The following is an 8,494-nucleotide window of genomic DNA, read 5'->3' as shown; positions in this document are numbered from 1 at the left end:
TACAACAGAGTCACACTTGCAGGGCAAGTAAAGAGTGATCAAGTAAATGCATGTTGAGGTATAAGGCTGAACATAAACATCTTCCAAAGAGAGAGGAATTCATAGATCGTCTTATTCCAAGCTTTATTCTGTGCTTTTGGCTGGAAATGTTTTTTTTTCTAGATAAAGGTTTGTGTAGAAGAGTGCAAGCATAGTGTAAATCAAGTCTCAATCCACGGGAAAAACATGGGAGATCTTGGATTTTCTTTATTGCACTGTGCACCTCTTTTCACTTGGTGAATGTTCTGCTGGTTTTGTGATGGTTCATTTTTTCTCTTTATGAAAATATTTGGCAAAGAGTTACTGGAAACCACAACAAAACCCTGAACAAATAGAGGGGGAAACTACCTAGTACACCAATAACAGCTAGATACCATAGTGTATGTAGTTATTGCAACGGAGCAAATAAAATTAGGCAAAAACCAACAACAGACAATATACATTAAAAAAAAAATCAAGTTTCAAGACTTAAATACTAGAAGTAGACACTGGCACAAAAAAAGTTGGTGGGTCCAGTGGCTCCCTAATTGCTTTCTCTTTTATTTAAAAAATTGCTTACTCTCTTTCTGCATCAAGGGAGTGTAAGAATAAAACATGGAAGAGGAAGTTTATTTTCATTATCCACTTCTCCTGTGCAAAAAGTTACACTAAAATAAGGGGATGTTTGCAATACTGCTATTCAAAGTGGATAATGTAGCACAGCCGCAGTGAGTTTCAAGTTGTTTCAAGTCACTTTTCAGCTGACCTCTGTTTCATTTACACTGATTTTTCACCAAGTTTCTGGTCACATTTAGTTATAGGAATAATGGAGGCCATGTGTGTTCCTAAAATTAGCCTGTAGGCTAATACTTAATAATACATGAGCTCCCCTCCACACTAGTATGTTGCTTAGAAGCAAGAAGAGAAACAGGAAAACGGTGATGAAAAGAGATCAGTCTGCCAAACGGCTGTGTGAGAAACAGTGATGGGCAGGCTGCTCCACCATTCTCGTGCTTACCAAGGGAGCCTCCGCAGTAGCACCAGCCCCAAGGTCAGTAACAGTGTCTTTGCTGTAGAAGGTGGCAAATGAAAACAAACTGGAAATGCTTGTTTAATTTGGTCCACTGCCCACTCTGGCAAAAAAGTCTCAGGGGCTTTTGCTGTGAGTTTTATCACCTACAGCATCTGCTGACTTAAACCAGGCTCATCGTTTTAGAAAATTCAGGTCACCTAACATACACGCAGAGCAGAGTAGCCTTCAATATTTAGGCTGTCATTCAAAAATCTCCAGAGAGTTACATGCCTGAAACTCAATTAAGGATGAAGAGCTGAATCAACACTGAGAGTCTGGGCTGGTGTGGTTGCCGAATTTCTAGATGTTTTGAACCTGATAAGCCAGAAAACAATCTCATCTCAGCAAATGGCCTATTTTAGCAATCGGGATTAAGCTGACAGAAGTTTTCTGTAATTCGTCTATTTCTTTAATAGCAGGGACATATTGTTAAATTAGTTAATGGGAAGAAAAAATGTTTAACAGTTAATGCGATGCTTTATGTGGCGCACCATCTGCATATTGTGTGCTGAATGTCCCTGGATGTGGAAGAGAGGAAGTCATACAGAATTTCAACCTTGTCTTCTTTACTGTCATTATCTTGGGCAAGTATGATAAATAATCATATTTATCTTCTGGAGCATATACAGTTTTAATCAACCTGTTAACCAGGAAGACATTTTTCACAGACTTTGGAAGGCACAAAAAAGACATTATCTCCCCATAAGCAATCCATTTCATGGGCACTGAGCACTAGAAACTTAGAACGGAGTGAACAAGACAAGTTATTTTTCCTTTCACATCTACATAAAGCTATTTGCAGAGACTTTAGTCAAACATATTTGGGGACTAATCCTGAAATTCTGGAAGGGAACAAGTCAGCTTTTGTAGACTGTTATGCAGAAAGTGTAAGAGAAATTTTTAATCCTCCATGTCCAAAAATCATTGGTTTTATTTGGTTGAACACGTGTTTCTATGAAAGAAGTTTTGCTGTTAATTGGACCTTCAAGAGAACCAGTTCAGTTATTCATCAGCCTGACAACTGGGGATCCTGCTCTCCTTCCAGTCTGATGCGTTATTCTGATCATCAGCAGACCAGGGAGGAGATAGTTAACAATTAACAATTTGGGTATGGGCACAATTCTTCCCCTATGACTGCTAGCCCTCACTCTAGCTAGCCGGCACTCACGTGCCAGCATAAGGCTTTCCTCTCCCAGGGGAGGAGGTGCAGCACTCGCCGTCGCTCCAACGAGTTTAAGGGGTCGGTGCCATCGGCTCTACAGCACAGCCTGAAGCTGGTGGGATCCCCTTCATGAAGCTGAACGAGTTGTTTGTTGAAAGCAGGGCCAGTACCTGAATATCTGTGTGCATGTGTATGTGTGTGCGTGCATGCGCATGCATGGGGGTCCATATATGCATAGAGGGAGCGAGAGAGGTTTGTACAGCCATTAGACAAAATGTAACAGATAAATATGTTTTCTTCTATTTAACTTAATAACCAATGGCTAAGATACTAAACTGGGGTGACAGTTTTGAAAGCCATGTGACCTGACAGGCAGTAGGAATTTGAAACCCAGTCTTCTCAATCACAGGAAAGTTCCCCAAACCAAAACACTATTATATATGTAGGGTTGAGGAACATGCAGGAACACCCTCTGCCTCATTAGCTCCTGCTGAAGCTGCTTCATTTAATGTGAATAATACAATGGTTATTACACTGGAGAGAATGAGAGAAAAAAACCGAAAAGCTGATACAACAATTTTGTGGTCAAGCTATTCACTTGGGATAGGAAAGGGTAAAGTTCAAGATTAATTAACATAAAGGGAGACAGCTTTGACAGTGGAGAGGGATGCCTCCTGTGTGGGATACGCCCTAGGACAGCCTCCTGGGACATGAAGACCTATTTCAAATTTTATGCTTTCTGCTTTGCTCTTTGTATATATTTTTTCCTTACTAAAATATAGAGTAAATAATTCAGAATGGGAACATTTACTTTCATGATTGGCTGGATTCTTCCAGTACAGAAACATTTCCTATATTCTCCCCAAAAAGAAACATTCTCACCTCAAGACTGAACGTTTGTTATCCTGTCCCACTGGACTTAATTTACATTTGTCTCTTCTGTAAGGCCTCTGGAGTTCTTGCAAGCAATAGCAACTGATTAAACTCGATTCCTGATTCCTATCCTTCCCCTTGGCTGTTGGACTATGACTTTATATTGATAAAGTGTGCTGGACAGGTTATTGTTCTCTACTCTGCTTGGCTACACAGCTTATTTATTATTTGGTATGACTTATCTCAAGAGTAGTGTGTAGGTGCTATGCAGGAAGTCTGGGATTCACTCATATATCTGGGTCTAGCTCATCGCTTTCACACTCCGTTGTTCTACAGAGACATACATAGATCCATACCAGTTCTTTATTACTTCTCCTTCTCCTTTCATTTAGATCTTTCTTTCTTCAAAAAGAATGAAAAAAACCAAGACAAGTGGTTTTAGATGTGTGGATTTGGATGCTCACAGTGAGAGCTTTACTGATGATGGATAGCCAGATAATACAGCCCTTTAAAGGAGAAGGATTTTCAGATTGGGCACACAGGGTCACCTGCCTTTTTTTTTTTTTAATTTTGGCTTACTACATCATGTAATACATCTGTATGTTCTGTGTGACCATAGTGTGGCTCTAATACAGAAAGCTGTTTTTATGGGTCACAGGTTTATTTTGATGTCATTTATGAGAACACACTATGAAGTAAAGAAAATTTTCTGCAGTGATCTTGAAAAATAAAAGCTCACATATCAGGGATGACTTACTCGATGCTAAACACTAATCTGATATTAAAGTGCAATGCAGTCAAAACCAGTATTACTTGCAGCCAATGCTTTTCAATGAATGTACTGGATTTCTATTCCCATTTCCTATAGACATGTGCAGAAGCATACACTGAAATTCTCAATATTTAAACATTTAAGTGAAAAATAAAGTGCACCTTAAAAAATATACCACAAAGTGTATAATAAATTAATCCAATTTTTTAGGCCAATTTCTACTGTATACTCACAAATGATAATTTTGCTAGCAGACTGACAAGTCACAACAGAAACACTTATGTTTTGAGTTAAGCTGTTTTCCCTTCTTTGGTGTTAAGCAGCATTCTTCCTCTCCAAAACTTACTGCTCTGGGCCCTCACTGTCATTAAGAAAGACCAAAAATTTTCTCTGCACTGGCTTTTGCTGGCAGACAGAAAAAAGTTGGAGAAGAGCTTTTGAGTCCATGTCAGAATCCTGTGGCTCTTGGCTGGCCTGACCTCAAACCAGCTGTAACATGGTGGGTTTTGCTAGGGTTTTCTTTTGGTTTTTGAGTTTCTTTAAAGCTGAAACTTTGAAGCTCAAAATCCTTAGAAGGAACAGAAAGAGAAACCTCATGCAAACAAATACCACTGATCTTTACGCAGCTTTGATCTCTTATATATCTATAGTGCCTTTCATCATGAAGAAGCCCAATAAGAGTTATAAACTGCCTTCAAAGGGAAATATCTTATCCTCTGTACCACAATGTGTACACCACTGAAAACCAGTCTTCAGAGTAGATGATGACCCATAGCATGATGTATATTAACAGGCAGTAGGGCAATGATTAGCAAATACAGAAGAACACATTATTTGGCAGGATCTATAATATCAGAGAAAATAGTAAAGACCTCAGTTTTTAATGGCACATTTATCTAAACTGGAAAGAGAGGCATCTTTAAGGGACTCATGGAACTACAAGGGCAGCCTGTCAGCATGTTACCTCAGTCCTGGTCACTACTTCAATCCCAGTTAGCCACTACATGTGGTCAGTTTGACACTGTCTGCATCCCTGGAAGCTGTTGCCCTGTAAAGGATTCCAAGAGGAAAAGACAGAGGATCCTGGCAGTGCCTGCACACACGAGCATGCACGCACACATGCACAGTGTGACAACTGAATCCTCAGCTCACACAGATGTATGTGGGAGAGGACTGACTGGGCAGGCTGTTCCAGCCCTGTGCCCATCTCAGACTTTGGGTCTCATCAGCTTTCCACGTAGCAAACACCCAGAGGCCCCTGTACCCTTCAAGACCCTGCAAGGCAGACAGTACATGTTAAGACAGATATGGTGGCGAGCAGGGGAAAGAATCTGATGACAGCAGGTGGAACAGCCTTTTGTGAGCCATTTCAAACTCCTGGGTGCAACAACCCCTAATCCTGCGTATGGCTCAGCAGGTGTTTTGTGTTCTCAGTTACGCCAACCTATCTTCAGGACAGGAGCTTCTGTATCTCCTCTAAACGTGCACTGGTAACCCACAAGACTTCTGCACAGAAAATTTTATGTGCACATTTCTGTTCCTTCTCCAGATCTCCCTTGAAAATCCTGGCCTCAGGGAACCCAGCTGAAATAGCTCTTCTCCCTCCTTTCCATTAGCCAGAATCTTTGATTAACTGAGCCTCCGACTGTCTGAAAATTGCAGGCACCCTTGAAGACTTTCAGGTAATTGCAGTCTCTACTGCGTTTCAAAGCTAAGGCTTAGGTTACCAAGCCATCTCCATAATGTCTGATCAATGAAGTGATCAATTAGGAATGGGAAAATGAGCTATGGTATAGCAAGTGGAATGGCTAACGACCTAACAAGGAGAGGTCTTTTAATCTCTGGCTCCCGTGACTGCATGCCGACCCGCTCCTCCACAAAGCTAGCGGGGTCCTGGAAAGTTGAAAATTACCATAAAAAAGAGAACAAATGGATACCGGATAAAAAACAATTAAAATTAGAGGCATTGTAAGGATCTAGAGTGGGCTCAGGAAAAATTCCAAGTGTTTGTTTAACGGATATGTGAGACTGTTTGCCCTAGTAACTGTGTCTCTGTTTGATATGTATGAGGCTTTGAATATTTTATAACAGTGATGGCTGTGTTCACTTAAAGGCAGCTGCTTAAAAAAAAATTAAAAATTCCAGAAAACACTTTGTCTTTCAACTCAGCATTATGTAATATTTCAGGCTTGATACCCATTTTCTTTGAAGGCTTTTCCTACTGATAACATCAGAAGTGTCACCCAGAAAAGATGTTTCATCTAAAAAAAAGTGTTGTTGGGTCTTTTTGGTTTTGTTTTGTTTTCTTTTTTTATTCCACTGACAGATAATGAGTGTTAATGCTTCATCTGAAACAAAAAATGATAGCTGAATTGGAAGAGTGCTGGAGAGGAGGGCGCTGGGGAACACATTTGTGAGCCATCACACAAATTCTCAGAGAAGCCCAGGCAGAAATTCAGAACGTCACATCTTAATAGAACATAATGTACTCCAGAAAGAGGAGAGATAATGTATCCTAATGTATTCAATATTTGCCTTTGATGTAAGCTTAAGCGTTATTCCATATGTTTTACTCCATCACTAAATTAATTTTGGTTGGAAACCATCACACATTAATTATCAAATATGACTAAGCTCCAGCTCACTTGTTTTCCTAGGTTATTTGATGTCTGCTGTGAGACGGATACATTGCAGAATTTTGTTTATAATAGCTGTGGCTAACATGTTAACAGTGACTCTGCCAGATTTGATAGCCATCAGGCACAAATACAGCTCAGCTCTCCAGGGAGGAGACTGTATAGGAAGGGAAAGACCTGAGCCTCGTCAGACACTTTGCACATGCATGCCCAGGGTCGTCTTTAAAAAAAATAAAATACATTAGAATCTATTTTTACAGGGAAAGAATCAATCCATTTGGACCAAACATTTCATATATTTCACGGCAATTACTGCAAGCAAACGCTTGAGTAAAGAAGGCAGAAATTTATTAAAAAAAATATTCCCGGTATTACAGACCACTTCCTGACCTAATGCTTTACTTTGTTTTGAACAGCTTTTATGTGAATTTTCGTGAACATTTTAAATAATAGATGTGCCATAATTACAGCCTGTGTTTCTTATGAGAGGGGGTTTTACTATTCAGATCTTGTCATTTTAAGATCAAAAGATTTCTATTTCAGAACTGTCTTCCTTGCTGAGCTCTAGACAGACAGAATACTTCGTGAGTTGCCAGATCCTTAGCTGTTGAAAGCTCTATTACCATTAAACTAAAGACATGTTCCTGAAAAATCCTTTATTACACAAGTAGCTTATTGCAGTATTGCCCACACTTTTCTAATAGAGAAGCCCACATTCCTTCTGAAAAAATCTAGGGACCATCTTGTGTGAGTGAAACCAGAGTGTTTTTCATCTAAAGCCAACTATCAAAAAATTTGACCTAACAGTAGAATTTCAGTTTTTATCTATTTGCTTACTTAATCATGGATGTATGCAGTTTTTTGCAATGTTTCATCATGTCTTGTTGATCACTGGAGATCCCTGAGTTACACGGTAAGAATATGTCTTTATAGTCAAAGAAACTAAGGGAAAATTTTATGCTTTTCTTTGTTAATTCATCATGATAAAGTAACAGTTCTATCAAAAAGTAAAGGTTCATAAATCTAGACCCTGTTGTATGAAAAACAACTCATCCAGTCTGCCTCATCGGTCAGATGTGGAGAACTTGCCCCTACTCACAGGTAGGGGAGGCAGTGCTCAGATAGTGAGGAGGCAGTATTCAGTGCTAGTATTTGGCTGTTCAAATTCAAGGTTGAATGACAAAAGCAGCCTGAGTACAATAATGGCAAAAATCACACAAACTGCAAAACCTTGAGCCCAAATATTTTCAAGGGCAAAAATCTCTCAAGAATGATGATTTTTTCCTATTATGTGTCACTTCAAATGTTGTTAAGAAAACAGATTGCTTCCAAGTTTAGGCTCTGACAAAAGATACTGTTTAGGTTAGAATGGAATCATAGAATCACAGAATCATAGAATCATTTAGGTTGGAAAGTACCTTTAAGATCATCAAGTCCAACTGTAAACCTAACACTGCCAAGTCCACCACTAAACCATGTCCCTAAGTGCCACATCTACACGTCTTTTAAATACCTCCAGGGACGGTGACTCAACCACTTCCCTGGGCAGTCTGTTCCAGTGCTTGACAACCCTTTTGGTGAAGAAATTTTTCCTAATATCCAATCTAAACCTCCCCTGGCGCAACTTGAGGCTATTTCTTCTTGTCTTATCACTTGTTACTTGGGAGAGGAGACCGACAGCCACCTCACTACAACCTCCTTTCAGGCAGTTGTAGAGCGCGATAAGGTCTCCCCTGAGCCTCCTTTTCTCCAGGCTAAACAACCCCAGTTCCCTCAGCCGCTCCTCATAAGACTTGTGCTCTAGACCCTTCACCAGCTTCGTTGCCCTTCTTTGAACACGCTCCAGCACCTCAAGGTCTTTCTTGTAGTGAGGGGCCCAAAACTGAACACAGTATTCGAGGTGCGGCCTCACCAGTGCCGAGTACAGGGGGACGTGAGATATGTTAGTTCTACTAATGATG

The sequence above is a fragment of the Gymnogyps californianus genome, chromosome 3, assembly GCF_018139145.2.
Source record: "Gymnogyps californianus isolate 813 chromosome 3, ASM1813914v2, whole genome shotgun sequence".
Taxonomy (NCBI): Eukaryota; Metazoa; Chordata; class Aves; order Accipitriformes; family Cathartidae; genus Gymnogyps; species Gymnogyps californianus.
Note: the sequence above shows the minus strand (reverse complement) of the source record.